Here is a 16,510-nt window from a genome sequence, read left to right on the forward strand (position 1 = left end):
ACACACACACACACACACACACACACACACACACACACACACACACAGGAAGACAAGCACACACACGCACACATACACAGTCACACACACATACACAGTCACACACACATACACACAGTCATAGACACAGTCACACACACATACACACTATCACACACACATACACAGTCACACACACAGTCACACACACATACACACAGTCATACACACAGTCACACACACATACACACAGTCACACACGCGCACACACACACACACACACACACAGGAAGACAAGCACACACACACACACACACACACACACACACACGTTTTTTCCATGTTTAAAACAAGCGTAAAGACTCGTTTCTTTGTCAAGACAGCTGTGTGTATGGCTGCATTCACATAGGCTGTTTGTAGTAGGTGAATTACCTTGTCTATTGTGTAGCCTTTATTCATTACCAAAACGGCCTTGCTTTAGTGTGTAGGGCGCTGTCTATTGTGCTGATACAGCACCAGAGGAGATAGGCTATAGATTTCTGCGCCAACCTGTCACTTAAAAAGCACTCAATCAATGGTCTCGGGTTCTCAGCGTTTGGACTTTATGTTTATTGTGGTATAGCGTGACATAAGCAGAATTCAATATACACTAGACGAAAAGTATGTGGACACCTGCTCGTCGAACATCTCATTCCAAAATCACAGGCATTAATATTAAAGTTGGTCTCCCACCCTTTGCTGTTATAACAGCCTCCACTCTTCTGGGAAGGCTTTCCACTAGATGTTGGAGCATTGCTGTGTTGATTTGATTCCATTCATCCACAAGAGCATTAGGTCCGGGACTGATGTTGGGCGATTAGGCCTGGCTAGCAGTCGGTGTTTCTATTCAACCCAAAGGTGTTGGATGGGGTTGAGGTCAGGGCTCTGTGCAGGCCAGTCAAGTTCTTCCACACCATCTCAACAAACTGGAACTAAGGGACCAAGAAAAACAACCCAAGACCATTATTCCTCCTTCACCAAAATGTACATTTGGCACTAAGCATTCGGCCAGGTAGCGTTCTCCTGTCATCCGCCAAACCCAGATTCGTCCCAGATGGTGAAGTGTGATTCATCACTCCAGAGAAAGCGTTTTCACTTCTCCAGAGTACAATGGAGGCGAGCTTTACACCACTTCAGCCGACTCTTGGCATTGCGCATGGTGATCTTAGGCTTGTGTGCGGCTGCTCGGCCATGGAAACCCATTTCATGAAGCTCCCGATGAACAGTTATTGTGCTGACGTTGCTTCCAGAGGCAGTTTGGAATCTGTAGTGAGTTTTGTAACCGAGGACAGGTGATTTTTACACGCTTCAGCACTCTGCGGTCCCGTTCTGTGAGCTTGTGTGGCCTACCACTTCGCGGCTGAGCCGTTGTTGCTCCTAGACTTTTCCACTTCACAATAACAGCACTTAACACAATTAACTGGGGCAGCTCTAGCAGGGCAGAAATGTGGCGATCTGACTTGTTGGAAAGGTGGCATCCTATGACTGTGCCACATTGACGGTGCCATTCTACTGTCAATGTTTGTCTATGGAGATTGCATGGCAGTGTGTTCTCGGTTTGTATACACCCGTCGGCAACTGGTGTGGCTGAAATAGCCGAATCCACTAATTTGAATGGGTGTCCACATACTTTTGTATATGTAATGTAATTCCAATGCAAGAAACCCCCATCACCGATTTCAACTGTCCCTTAGTCACTTTGCAGTGAATTGCAGGGTGATGTTCCTGCTCTCTTCAGACAGTAGCCACCCAAACCAGGCCTATCTGAACTAAGAACATGATCAATGAATCCTCCAGATAGTCATGTTATTGTTCTGATTGATGCCTCCGTATATAATAGATAAACATATGTCACGCCCTGATCATAGAGAGCCCTTGGTTGTTCTAGGTTTATTATTTCTATGTTTCTATACTTGGTATGGTTCCCAATTAGAGGCAGCTGGTAATCGTTGTCTCTAATTGGGGATCATATTTAGGTAGCCGTTTTTCCGGGATATTGTTTTGAGTTAAGTGCATGTAGCACCTCTGATGTCAGGGTTCGTTGATTGTTTTCTTGTTTTGTTTGGAGGTTGGCACTAAATAAAGATGTGGAACTTTAATCACGTCGCACCTTGGTCCATCTCTCCACACAATCGTGACTACATAGGCCAACTCAGTTTTTTTTCTCCAGGCAAAACGAGAGAAAATTTAACAGGTGTTTTGTGGTCACTAATCTGGCAATATTTCACTCTTTTAATCCAAATTGTGCTGAATGATTGACAGTGTCAAGTTACTTTTCAGTGTGTTCACAGAAAATCTGAAGTCCCCATGAAAAATGAAGGGGCTGCACATAAAACAACTTGTGTCATAGACTAGACATAACATAGTAAATTAAATTCTGGGACACTAAAATTAATATGATATCTAACATTTGGTATGGTTCCATAAGACAGAATTGTCCTATTTCTGATGTAAATCTCTATGTTTTATGTAAATAGATTGTTATCCTCTACGGGATCAGTGTCCCTAAACCAGGACAGTTGTTAATCAATATGCAATAATGTGACTAGAATGACGTTTTAATCAACAGCCAACTTTCCGGGGCATAGTCATGTCTTACATTGGCAGAAAGCTTAATATCTTGTTAATCTAACTGCAGTGTCCAATTTACAGTAGCTATTACAGCAAAACAAGACCGTGCTATTGTTTGAGGAGAATGCACAACAACAAAACACTTTTATCACGGCAAATCGTTTGATACATTCACCTCTCAAGGTAAATAATATGCCTAAATTCAGTTATCTTCCTCTGATTTGTCATCCTGATCGTCCCAGAGATAAAAATGTAGCATAGTTGTGTTTGAAAAAATGCATTTTTAAGTTAAAATGTAGGTACTGGGTTCTACAGTTTGAACCCCTGCTGTCTCTGGCTCCACACCCACCTCGCCCAGCCATCTAGATGTGTGAAAGTTTCTGTGAAAGCTAATGATCCATCATGTATGACATTCCTGGGAGTCTGTACACTTAAATGTTTTTATTACCATTTAATTTTTTATGTTTTCTATAGATATGTATTTAAAAATGTATCAATTGACCATTTGGGCAAACTTGATACAACATTTTGAACAGCAATGCAATGGTTAATTGGATCAGTCTAAAACGTTGCACATACACTGCTGCCATCTTGTGGACAACATCCAAATTACATCTAGAATCCTGTCTCAATGTCTGGCCTTTCTCTTGTATTTCAAAGACGATGGAACATAAACAATTCTATAATAGAAATGCATGTTTTTTGATTGTATTATCTTTTACCAGATCTAATGTGTTAAATTATCCTACATTCACATTTCCAAAAACTTCAAAGTGTTTCCTTTCAAATGGTATCAAGAATACGCATGGCCTCGCTTCATGTTCTGAGCTACAGGCAGTTAGATTTGGATATGTCATTTTAGGCCAAAATTAAAAAAATTGTCCTCAATGCGCATTGTGGAAAAACCTGGCCCTTACGGTACTGCCCAGGGACACAGTGGAAAACCTGGACATTACGGTACTGCCCAGGGACACAGTGGAAAACCTGGCCCTACAGTACTGCCCAGGGACACAGTGGAAAACCTGGCCCTTACGGTACTGCCCAGGGACACAGTGGAAAACCTGGCCTTACAGTACTGCCCAGGGACACAGTGGAAAACCTGGCCCTTACGGTACTGCCCAGGGACACAGTGGAAAACCTGGCCTTACAGTACTGCCCAGGGACACAGTGGAAAACCTGGCCCTTACGGTACTGCCCAGGGACACAGTGGAAAACCTGGCCCTACAGTACTGCCCAGGGACACAGTGGAAAACCTGGCCCTTACGGTACTGCCCAGGGACACAGTGGAAAACCTGGCCCTTACGGTACTGCCCAGGGACACAGTGGAAAACCTGGCCTTACAGTACTGCCCAGGGACACAGTGGAAAACCTGGCCCTTACGGTACTGCCCAGGGACACAGTGGAAAACCTGGCCTTACAGTACTGCCCAGGGACACAGTGGAAAACCTGGCCCTTACGGTACTGCCCAGGGACACAGTGGAAAACCTGGCCTTACAGTACTGCCCAGTGACACAGTGGAAAACCTGGCCCTTACGGTACTGCCCAGGGACACAGTGGAAAACCTGGCCCTACAGTACTGCCCAGGGACACAGTGGAAAACCTGGCCCTTACGGTACTGCCCAGGGACACAGTGGAAAACCTGGCCCTACAGTACTGCCCAGGGACACAGTGGAAAACCTGGCCCTTACGGTACTGCCCAGGGACACAGTGGAAAACCTGGCCCTACAGTACTGCCCAGGGACACAGTGGAAAACCTGGCCCTACGGTACTGCCCAGGGACACAGTGGAAAACCTGTCCCCTACGGTACTGCCCAGGGACACAGTGGAAAACCTGGCCCTACGGTACTGCCCAGGGACACAGTGGAAAACCTGGCCCTACAGTACTGCCCAGGGACTCAGTGGAAAACCTGGCCTTACGGTACTGCCCAGGGACACAGTGGAAAACCTGGCCCTTACGGTACTGCCCAGGGACACAGTGGAAAACCTGGCCCTTACGGTACTGCCCAGGGACACAGTGGGAAAACCTGGCCTTATGGTACTGCCCAGGGACACAGTGGAAAACCTGGCCCTTACGGTACTGCCCAGTGACACAGTGGAAAACCTGGCCTTATGGTACTTCCCAGGGACACAGTGATTTTTGGCAATGTGGAAGATTGTGGGAATGCGCCTGTCAAGGAAAAATGGAAACAACAGCTGGTTGACAGAGCGCTGGACCATCTATACAGTGGCTTGCAAAAGTATTCAACCCCCTTGGAATTTTGTTACCTTACAACCTGGAATTAAAATGGATATTTGGGGGGTTTGTATCATTTGATTTACACAACATGGCTACCACTTTTAAGATGCATTTTTTGGTGAAAAAAGAAATAAGACAAAAACAAAACATACAACTTGAGTGTGCACAACTATTCACCCCCCCCCCCCCAAAGTCAATACTTTGTTGAGTCACCTTTTGCAGAAATTACAGCTGCAAGTCTCTTGGGGTATGTCTCTATAAGCTTGGCACATCTAGCCACTGGGATTTTTTTCCCATTCTTCAAGGCAAACTGCTCCAGCTCCTTCAAGTTGGATGGGTTCCACTGGTGTACAGCATTCTTTAAGTCAGATACTTTAAGTCAGATTGAGGTCTGGCCTTTGACTAGGCCATTTCAAGACATTTAAATGTTTCCCCTTAAACCACTCGAGTGTTGCTTAGCAGTATACTTAGGGTCATTGTCCTGCCGGAAGGTGAACCTCCGTCCCAACCTAACATCTCATAAAGACTGAAAAAAGGTTTCCCTCAATAATTTCCCTGTATTTAGCGCCATCCATCATTCCTTTAATTCTGACATGTTTCCCAGTCCCTGCTGATGTAAAACATCCCCACAGCATGATGCTGCCACCACCATGCTTCACTGTGGGGATGGTGTTTTCGGGGTGATGAGAGGTGTTGGTTTGCGCCGGACATAGCGTTTTCCTTGATGGCCAAAAAGCTCAATTTTAGTCTCATCTAACCAGAGTTCCTTCATCCATATGTTTGGGGAGTCTCCCACATGCCTTATTTTTTTTATTTCAGCAATGGCTTTTCTCTGGCCACTCTTCTGTAAAGCCCAACTCTGTGGAGTGTACGGCTTAAAGTGGTGCTATGGACAGATACTCCAATATCAGCTGTGGAGCTTTGCAGCTCCTTCAGGGTTATCTTTGGTCTCTTTGTTGCCTCTGATTAATGCCCTCCTTGCCTGGTCTTTGAGTTTTGCTGGGCGGCCCTGTATTGGCAGGTTTGTTGTGGTGACATTTTCTTTCCATTTTTTTGGAATGGATTTATTGGTGCTCTGTGAGATGTTCACAATTTCTGATATTTTTTTAGAACCCAACCCTGATCTGTACTTCTACACAACTTTGTCCCAGACCTGTTTGGGGAGCTCCTTGGTCTTCATGGTGCTGCTTGCTTGGTGGTGCCCCTTGCTTAGTGGTGTTGCAGACTCTGGGGCCTTTCAAAACAGGTGTATATCTACTGAGGTCATATGACAGATCATGTTAAGGGGCATCATAGCGAAGGGGGTGAAGACATGCACCGACCAATTTTCCATTTTTAATTTTGTATAATTTGTTGAAACAAGTATTCTTTTTTAATTTCAAATCACCAATTTGTACTATTTTGTGTATGTCCATTACATGTAATCCAAATAAAAATCTATTTCAATTACAGGTTGTACAACAAGTACAACAAAATAGGAAAAATGCCAAAGGGTGTGAATACTTTTGCAAGGCACTGTATGGGTTTGTTGATGTACTCCTCCCACTGGACCATCTCTATGGGCTTGTTGATGTCCTCCCACTGGACCATCTCTATGGGCTTGATGATGTCCTCCCACTGGACCATCTCTATGGGCTTGATGATGTCCTCCCACTGGACCATCTCTATGGGCTTGTTAATGTCCTCCCACTGGACCACCTCTATGGGCTTGTTAATGTCCTCCTCCCACTAGACCATCTCTATGGGCTTGTTGATGTCCTCCCACTGGACCATCTCTATGGGCTTGATGATGTCCTCCCACTGGACCATCTCTATGGGCTTGTTGATGTCCTCCCACTGGACCATCTCTATGGGCTTGTTGATGTCCTCCCACTGGACCATCTCTATGGGCTTGTTGATGTCCTCCCACTAGGACCATCTCTAAGGGCTTGTTGATGTCCTCCCACTGGACCATCTCTATGGGCTTGTTGATGTCCTCCCACTGGACCATCTCTATGGGCTTGTTGATGTCCTCCCACTGGACCATCTCTATGGGCTTGTTGATGTCCTCCCACTGGACCATCTCTATGGGCTTGTTGATGTCCTCCCACTAGGACCATCTCTATGGGCTTGGTGATGTCCTCCAAACTATGCCTATTCTACATTTATTTTTAATCATAATTCATCATTGGCTATATGGGAAAATCCATCTGTACTTGTTATAGTGTATTATCCTATATAGGACTGGCCATCTCTCCTTGTTATAGTGTAGTATTATCCCCTATAGGACTGGCCATCTCTCCTTGTTATAGTGTAGTATTATCCCCTATAGGACTGACCATCTCTCCTTGTTATAGTGTAGTATTACCCCCTATAGGACTGGCCATCTCTCCTTGTTATAGTGTAGTATTATCCCCTATAGGACTGGCCATCTCTAATTGTTATAGTGTAGTATTATCCCTTATAGAACTGGCCATCTCTCCTGTTATAGTGTAGTATTATCCCCTATAGGACTGGCCATCTCTCCTTGTTATAGTGTAGCATTACCCCCTATAGGACTGGCCATCTCTACTTGTATTAGTGTAGTATTGTCCCCTATAGGACTGGCCATCTCTCCATGTTATAGTGTAGTATTGTCCCCTATAGGACTGGCCATCTCTCCTTGTTATAGTGTAGTATTGTCCCCTATAGGACTGGCCATCTCTCCATGTTATAGTGTAGTATTATCCCCTATAGGACTGGCCATCTCTCCTTGTTATAGTGTAGTATTATCCCCTATAGGACTGGCCATCTCTCCTTGTTATAGTGTATTATCCCCTATAGGACTGGCCATCTCTCCTTGTTATAGTATAGTATTATCCCCTAAAGGACTGGCCATCTCTCTTGTTATAGTGTAGTATTATCCCCTATAGGACTGGCCATCTCTCCTTGTTATAGTGTAGCATTACCCCCTATAGGACTGGCCATCTCTCCTTGTTATAGTGTAGTATTATCCCCTATAGGACTGGTCATCTCTCCTTGTTATAGTGTAGTATTATCCCCTATAGGACTGGCCATCTCTTCTTGTTATAGTGTAGTATTATCCCCTATAGGACTGGCCATCTCTCCTTGTTATAGTGTAGTATTACCCCCTATAGGACTGGCCATCTCTCCTTGTTATAGTGTAGTATTATCCCCTATAGGACTGGCCATCTCTCCTTGTTATAGTGTAGTATTATCCCATATAGGACTGGCCATCTCTCCTTGTTATAGTGTATTATCCCCTATAGGACTGGCCATCTCTCCTTGTTATAGTGTAGTATTATCCCCTATAGGACTGGCCATCTCTCCTTGTTATAGTGTAGTATTACCCCCTATAGGACTGGCCATCTCTCCTTGTTATAGTGTAGTATTACCCCCTATAGGACTGGTCATCTCTCCTGTTATAGTGTATTACTCCCTATAGGACTGGCCATCTCTCCTGTTATAGTGTAGTATTATCCCCTATAGGACTGGCCATCTCTCCTTGTTATAGTGTAGTATTATCCCCTATAGGACTGGCCATCTCTCCTTGTTATAGTGTAGTATTATCTCCTATAGGACTGGCCATCTCTCCTTGTTATAGTGTAGTATTACCCCTAAAGGACTGGCCATCTCTCCTTGTTATAGTGTAGTATTATCCCCTATAGGACTGGCCATCTCTCCTTGTTATAGTGTAGTATTATCCCCTATAGGACTGGCCATCTCTACTTGTTGTAGTGTAGTATTATCCCCTATAGGACTGGCCATCTCTCCTTGTTATAGTGTAGTATTATCCCCTATAGGACTGGCCATCTCTCCTTGTTATAGTGTAGTATTATCCCCTATAGGACTGGCCATCTCTCCTTGTTATAGTGAAGCAGCACGCAGCTGCCAGAGAAGCCTGGGTTTCAACCTGGCAAACTACTACCCTTTAAATGTCTGGAGGAACTAGTACTGGTCTGGAGGAACTAGTACTGGTCTGGGGGAACTAGTACTGGTCTAGAGGAACTAGTACTAGTCTGGAGGAACTAGTACTGGTCTGGAGGAACTAGTACTGTCTAGAGGAACTAGTACTGGTCTGGAGGAACTAGTACTGGTCTGGAGGAACTAGTACTGTCTGGAGGAACTAGTACTGGTCTGGAGGAACTAGTACTGTCTGGAGGAACTAGTACTGGTCTGGAGGAACTAGTACTGTCTAGAGGAACTAGTACTGGTCTAGAGGAACTAGTACTGGTCTGGAGGAACTAGTACTGGTCTGGAGGAACTAGTACTGGTCTGGAGGAACTAGTACTGGTCTGGAGGAACTAGTACTGTCTAGAGGAACTAGTACTGTCTGGAAGAACTAGTACTGGTCTGGAGGGACTAGTACTGTCTGGAGGAACTAATACTGTCTAGATGAACTAGTACTGGTCTGGAGGGACTAGTACTGGTCTGGAGGGACTAGTACTGTCTGGAGGAACTAGTACTGTCTGGAGGAACTAGTACTGGTCTGGAGGGACTAGTACTGTCTGGAGGAACTAATACTGTCTAGAGGAACTAGTACTGGTCTGGAGGGACTAGTACTGGTCTGGAGGGACTAGTACTGTCTGGAGGAACTAGTACTGGTCTGGAGGGACTAGTACTGTCCTAGTTATTTTCTGTGGGCTGTACTTGTTCTCTTACTCAATTAATTTAGGTCGGAAGTAACTTGCCATTTACTCCTTTACATTTTACCAAATCACTTTACTTACATTTTATTTATATTATTATGTTGTCGCCATCGGATGAAAACCATAACCAAATTTGGTGGTTTTCATTTTTTACACATTTGTTCACCCTTTACGTCTATATGAACGTGTCACAACCCCTTGACCAATTAAATTTATTTAAAATAACTTGTCATCAAAACTCTTAAGTTCATTGACTCTCAAAGTAGTCCATCAAATTCTGTATCTCTACTCTTTTTGTGAAGCTCACATCTTCACTCATGAGGATCAGATATCAGGTATGAAGGTACAACACAGATGCAAACAACGTCGAATTAACAAATTGTTTAATAATCCAACAGGGGCAGGCAGTACACAGCTCAAGGCAGTCATGGGTCAGTAACCAGAGGTGGGGAAAAGGTACCGGACAGCAGGCAGGCTCGGGGTCAAGGAAAGGCAGAGTGGTCAGGCAGAGTCAGGACGGGCAAGGGTCAAAACCAGAAGGGCGAGAAAAGAGAGACTGGGAAAAGCAAGAGCCGAGACAAAAAAACGCTGTTTGACTTGAAAAACAAGACGAACTGGCAACAAACACACAGAGAACACAGGTAGAAATATCCATGGGATAAAGGGGAAGATGGGAAACACATGGAGAGGTGTGTAGACAATCACAAAGACAGGTTATACAGATCCGGGTGTGACAGTACACCCCCTTCTAGGGGTGCCACCTGGCGTCTTACCTGGGCTGACCGGGGTGCCGGCGGTGGAAGTCGGCGATGAGGGCCGGGTCCAGGTTGTCTTTAGCGGGGACCCAGCACCTCTCCTCCAGGCCATAACCCTCCCAGTCAAACAGGTACTGGAAACCCCTGCCCTGTGGTCAAACACTCAGGTGGCGTCTCACCGTGTACACCAGCTGGCCATCAATGACACACGGAGAAGTGGTGGGCCTGGAAACAGAAGACAAAGGGCTTTCAGACTAATGACTCTAGAGATGGGGAACGGGCCGATGAAACAGGGGAACGTTTAGGGGACTCCACCCGGAGGGGCAGGTTCTGGGTGGAGAACCATACCCTCCTAGCGTGGAGCGATCTGATTGTTGCCTATACCTGGAAGTGGTCTTCAACAGAGCGACCGGGGCTCTCTTCCAGGTACGACGAAAGCGGCGGATGAACATCTGGGCAGAGGGATTGCTGACTTCCTCCTCTTGCTCGGGGAAGAGCAGAGGCTGATGTCCCAAGGAACACATTCAAAGGGTGAGAGACCCGTGGCAGAGCAAGGAAGGGTGTTGCGGGCGTACTCAACCCATACCAGTTGCTGACTCAAGGTGGTAGGGTTCGCGGAGACAGGGAAGTGCCGTCTCTAAATCCTAGTTGGCTGGCTCCAACAGTGAGGGACAGGCAGTGGTTGAAGAAGACCAGCCGAAGCTTGCCGAGGAGTCTTGTCCTGTGCACAGACCGTGCAGATGGCGATAAACGCGGCAACATCCAGAACCATAGTAGGCCACCAAAAGCGTTGTCGCACGAAGGCCAGGGTCCGACGGGAGCCCGGGTGTCAGGCAAGCCTGTAGGAATGGGCCCACTCCAGGACCGCAGAGAGGACAATGTCAGGCACAAACATTCAGTTATCTGGGCCCCCCCCAGAGTTCGGCTGGGACTGCTGCGCCTCCCGGACCTGTTTCCCTATACACCAGCTGAGTGCCGTCGTCAGGCACGGTCTCGGGCTCCGGGGTGGTAACCGTGGGGTTATAGCGGCGAGACAGGGCGTCTGGCTTGACCTTCTTGGACCCTGGCCGGTAGGAGAAGGAGAAGTTGAACCGGGTGAACAGCAGGGCACATCTCGCTTACCTGGAGTTGAGGTGCTTCCCAGTACAGAGATACTGCAGATTTTTGTATTCAGTCCACACAATGAACGGATGTTTCCACCCTTCTAGTCAGTGCCTCCATTCCTCCAATGCCATCTTCACCGTGAGAAGCTCCCGATTCCCCACATCATAGTTCCTCTCCGTGGCATTGAGGTTGTAGGAGAAGAAGGCGCAGGGATGAAGCTTAAGGTCCAGGGCAGAACGTTGGGACAGGACAGTCCCCACTCTGACATCCAAAGCATCAGTCTCCACCACGAACTGATGGGAAGTGTCAGGATGAACCAGTATAGGAGTAGTGGTGAAGCAATGTTTGAGGTCCCGGAACGCCCAGTCAGCGGCAGAGGACCACGTGAACGCTACCTTGGTAGAGGTGAGTACAGACAGGGGGGAGGCCAGGATGCTGTAACCTCGGGTAAAGTGGCGATAAAAATTGGAAGAGTTTCAGCTGCACCCTCCCAGCAGATATGATGTAGTCCAGAAAGGGAATGGTGGAGCGATGGGAATCGCACTTTTCCGCCTTAACAAACTGGTTCTCCAGAAGGCGCTGGAGAACCTGTCGGACGTGGAGCACGTGTTCTTGGGGGGAGCGGGGGAAGACGAGGATGTCATCAATGTAGACGAAGACGAACCGGTTCAACATGTTGCGGAGAACATCATTCACCAGAGCCTGGAATATGGCATGGGGCATTGGTGAGGCCAAAAGGCATGACCAGATATTCGTAGAGGGCGCTGGCCATGTTGAAGGCGGTCTTCCACTCGTCCCCCGCTCATATCTGCACCAGGTGGTAGGTGTTTTGTAGATCCAGCTTTGAGAAAACAGTTGCCCCCTGGAGCATCTCGAAGGCCGAGGAAATGAGTGGTAGCGAATAACGGTTCATCACAGTAATGTCATTGAGTCCCCGGTAGTCAATACACGGGCGCAGGGTCTGGTCCTTTTTTTTCCATGATGAAGAACCCTGCGCCAGGGGGAGAGGAAGAGGGACGGATATATCCTGCATCTAGGGAGTCCCCAATGAAGGTTTCCATAGCCTTGGTCTCTGGTACCTTTTTCCCTTTTAGAGGTTGATTATCCTTTCTAACTTAGCTCTGGTTCTAGATTATGGAGTTGTACTTCTGTAGCATTGGCCACTGTCTCATAAACTTTCCACTTTAGTTGAATAGGTATCCACTTTTGCAGTGAGCACTGCCATTGATTAATTTACCGGTTTTAATTGCAAATGGAGGGCAGAGGTGTAGTAGCAGGCAGCTCTTTCTGCTGTCAGGTGTTGAGAGACGCCACGCTCCCACAGGTGAATTGTGACAAATTCCAGCTGCTGGAGCGAAATAGACCTGCAAGTTATTTCTTGTCACACTATGAATGTCCCCACACCTTATTATGATGATTAGTATTGACAAGTTTTTAGGAAATAAGTCTGTTAATTAATAGTTATTTGCAAAAGAAAGCCATAATAAGGATACTCTTTTCAAAGCGTGTCACTGGAACGGGAAACCTGACAGCTGCCTGTTGTGATGCCTAGTGATGAAAATATTTCTACTGTCATAATGAGGACTCTTCTGAGCAGCTCCCCCAATATCCTCCCTCTCTTCTATCTGACAAGGGAACAATGTCTGAGTGACAAATGAAAGGAGAGAAAAAGAGATAATGAGAAAGAGAGAGAGAGAGAATATATAATCATAATCCTACATGCCTTTGTTCTTTGTGCCTTCTCTCTCCCCTCTACTCTTTCTCTCTCTCCCCTCCTCTTTCTTTCCCTCTCTCTCTCTCTCTCTCCCCTTTCCCTCTCTTTCCTCTCCTCTTATCTTTCTCTCTCTCCTCTACTCTTTGTCTCCACTCACCCTTTCCCTCTATCACTCTCTCTTCCCTCTCCTCTCTCTCTCCCTTTCCCCTCCTAAGTATTTCTCTCTCTTTCTCTCTCGTCTCTCCCCCTCCCTTTTCCCTCCTTTCTCTATCCCTCTCTATTCAATGTCAATTCAAGGGGCTTTATTGGCATGGTAAACATATGTTAACGTTGCCAAAGCAAGTGAAGTAGATAATAAACACAAGTGAAATAAACAATAAAATTAACAGTAAACATTACACTCACAGAAGTTCCAAAGGAATAAAGACATTTCAAATATTATATTCTGTCTATATATACAGTGTTGTAATGATGTGCAAATAGTTCAAGTACAAAAGGGAGGAAAAAAATCAACATAAATATGGGTTGTATTTACAATGGTGTTTGTTCTTCACTGGTTGTCCTTTTCTTGTGGCGACTGGTCACACATCTTGCTGCTGTGACGGCACACTGTGGTATTTCACCCAGTAGATATAGCAGTTTATCAAAATTGGGTTTGTTTTCAAATTCTTTGTGCATCTTTGTAATCTGAGGAAAATATGTATCTCTAAAATGGTCATACATTTGGCAGGAAGTTTGGAAGTGCAGCTCAGTTTCCACCTCGTTTTGTGGGCAAAGCTTTCCTTAAGTTTGGGTCAGACAGGTATTCTGCCACTGTGTACTCTCTGTTTAGAGCCAAATTGCATTCTAGTTTGCATTCTAGTAGTCTCTCTCTCTCTCTTTCACCTCTCTCTCCCCTCTCTCTCCCCCATCTCCTCTCTCTCATCTCCTCTCTCTCATCTCCTCTCTCCCATCTCCTCTCTCTCTCCCATCTCCTCTCTCTCTCATCTCCTCTCTCCTCTCTCTCTCCTCTCTCGCTCTCTCTCTCTCCTCTCTCGCTCTCTCTCTCTCCCCTCTCCTCTCTCGTCTCTCTCTCCCCTCCCCTCTCCCTCCAGTCTCTCTCTACCTTCCCAATCCTCTCACTGTCCCTTTCTCCTTCTAAAGAGCTCAGAAAACACACAACCCACACAAAAATGGGATCTTCCCTGGAGCCAAACAACACAATCCAAGACTTAATGTCACATTCCTATTTCTGACTGGTTACCTTTCAGGGCAACCGATGACAGTAAGAATAGGCGATGATACTATTCTTGTCACGGTTGTCGTAAGAACGGGACCAAAGCGCAGCGTGTGTAGAGTTCCACATCTTTATTACAAAGTGAAACTTCAAGTAAAAACAAATAAATCAAATAAACGAACAACTAAACGTGACTACGTGGTGCATAGGCACAAACACAAAACAATATCCCACAAACACAGGTGGGAAAAATAGCTACTTAAATATGATCCCCAATTAGAGACAATGATTACCAGCTGCCTCTAATTGGGAATCATACAAAACACCAACATAGAAAATATAAACTAGAACACAACATAGAAATATTAATCTAGACTACCCCCTAGTCACGCCCTGACCTACTACACCATAGAGAAACAAGGGCTCTCTAAGGTCAAGGCGTGACAATTCTGAAGTAGGAACAGGTGATGTAAATATTCTGAAGTAGGAACATGTGATGATACTATTTTGAAGTAGGAATTGGCCCCCTGATGGAGGTAGAAGCCAGTCTGAACAATAGTACTCTGTTCTCTAGGCTAACCTCCCCTCTACCACTGAGTTAAGCAGAGCACAGTTTCAAAAACCCACACCCACACATACACACACACAGTGTCTACAGTCCACAGTCAGCTGGAGGACCCTGTTTCCACAGTCCTCAGTCAGCTGGAAGTCCCTGTTTCCACAGTCCTCAGTCAGCTGGAGGTCCCTGTTTCCACAGTCCTCAGTCAGCTGGAGGTCCCTGTTTCCACAGTCCTCAGTCAGCTGGAGGTCCCTGTTTCCACAGTCCTCAGTCAGCTGGAGGTCCCTGTTTCCACAGTCCTCAGTCAGCTGGAGGTCCCTGTTTCCACAGTCCTCAGTCAGCTGGAGGTCCCTGTTTCCACAGTCCTCAGTCAGCTGGAGGTCCCTGTTTCCACAGTCCTCAGTCAGCTGGAGGTCCCTGTTTCCACAGTCCTCAGTCAGCTGGAGGTCCCTGTTTCCACAGTCCTCAGTCAGCTGGAGGATCCTATTTCCACAGTCCTCAGTCAGCTGGAGGTCCCTGTTTCCACAGTCCTCAGTCAGCTGGAGGATCCTGTTTCCACAGTCCTCTGTCAGCTGGAGGACCCTGATTCCACAGTCCTCAGTCAGCTGGAGGTCCCTGTTTCCACAGTCCTCAGTCAGCTGGAGGACCCTGTTTCCACAGTCCTCAGTCAGCTGGAGGTCCCTGATCATATTAACTTCTTATGGCTCAAATCCCGTTACAAATTCAAACAACAGAAATCTCATAATTAAAATTCCTCAAACATACATAATATTATACACCATTTTAAAGATAAACTTCTTCTTAATACAACCACAGTGTCCGATTTCAAGAAGGCTTTACGGCCAAAGCACACCATAGGATTATGTTAGGTCAGCGCCTAGTCACAAAAAAACATACAGCCATTTTCCAGCCAAAGAGAGGAGTCACAAAAAGCAGAAATATAGATTAAATTAATCACTAACCTTTGATGATCTTCATCAGATGACACTCATAGAACTTCAAGTTACACAATACATGTATGTGTTGTTTGATAAAGTTCATATTTATATCCAGAAATCTTAGTTTACATTGACGCGTTATGTTCAGTAATGTTTTGCTTCCAAAACACCCGGTGATTTTGCAGAGAGCCACATCAATTTATAGAAATACTCATCATAAACGTTGATGAAAGATACAAGTGTTATGCATAGAAAGATAATAATAATAAGTGGTAGTAATAACCCTTAGCAGTAGTAATCATTGGTAGTAATAACCCTTAGCAGTAGTAATCATTGGTAGTAATAATCCTTAGTAGTAATAATCCTTAGTAGTAATAATCCTTAGTAGTAATAATCCTTAGTAGTAATAATCCTTAGCAGGAAAAGCCATTGGTAGTAAAAATCCTAAGCAGTAATAATCATTGGTAGTAATAATCCTTATCAGTAATAATCCTTAGCGGTAATAATCCTTATCAGTAATAATCATCGCTTGTAATAATCCTTAGCAGTAATAATCCTTAGCAGTAATAATCCTTAGCAGTAATAATCCTTGGCAGTAATAATCCTTGGCAGTAATAATCCTTGGCAGTAATAATCCTTCCAGAATCTTCCAGGTATGTTTGTCAAAAATCTGTTTTAATCTGGAGTGAAGGTTATGTTGTAGAGAGTAGTATCCTGCATATCTCCTTGTAAAAAAAAATCAAAGTTTATACAACCGTAAATCTGTAATAA

Source organism: Salmo trutta, chromosome 34 (assembly GCF_901001165.1).
Source record: "Salmo trutta chromosome 34, fSalTru1.1, whole genome shotgun sequence".
Taxonomy (NCBI): Eukaryota; Metazoa; Chordata; class Actinopteri; order Salmoniformes; family Salmonidae; genus Salmo; species Salmo trutta.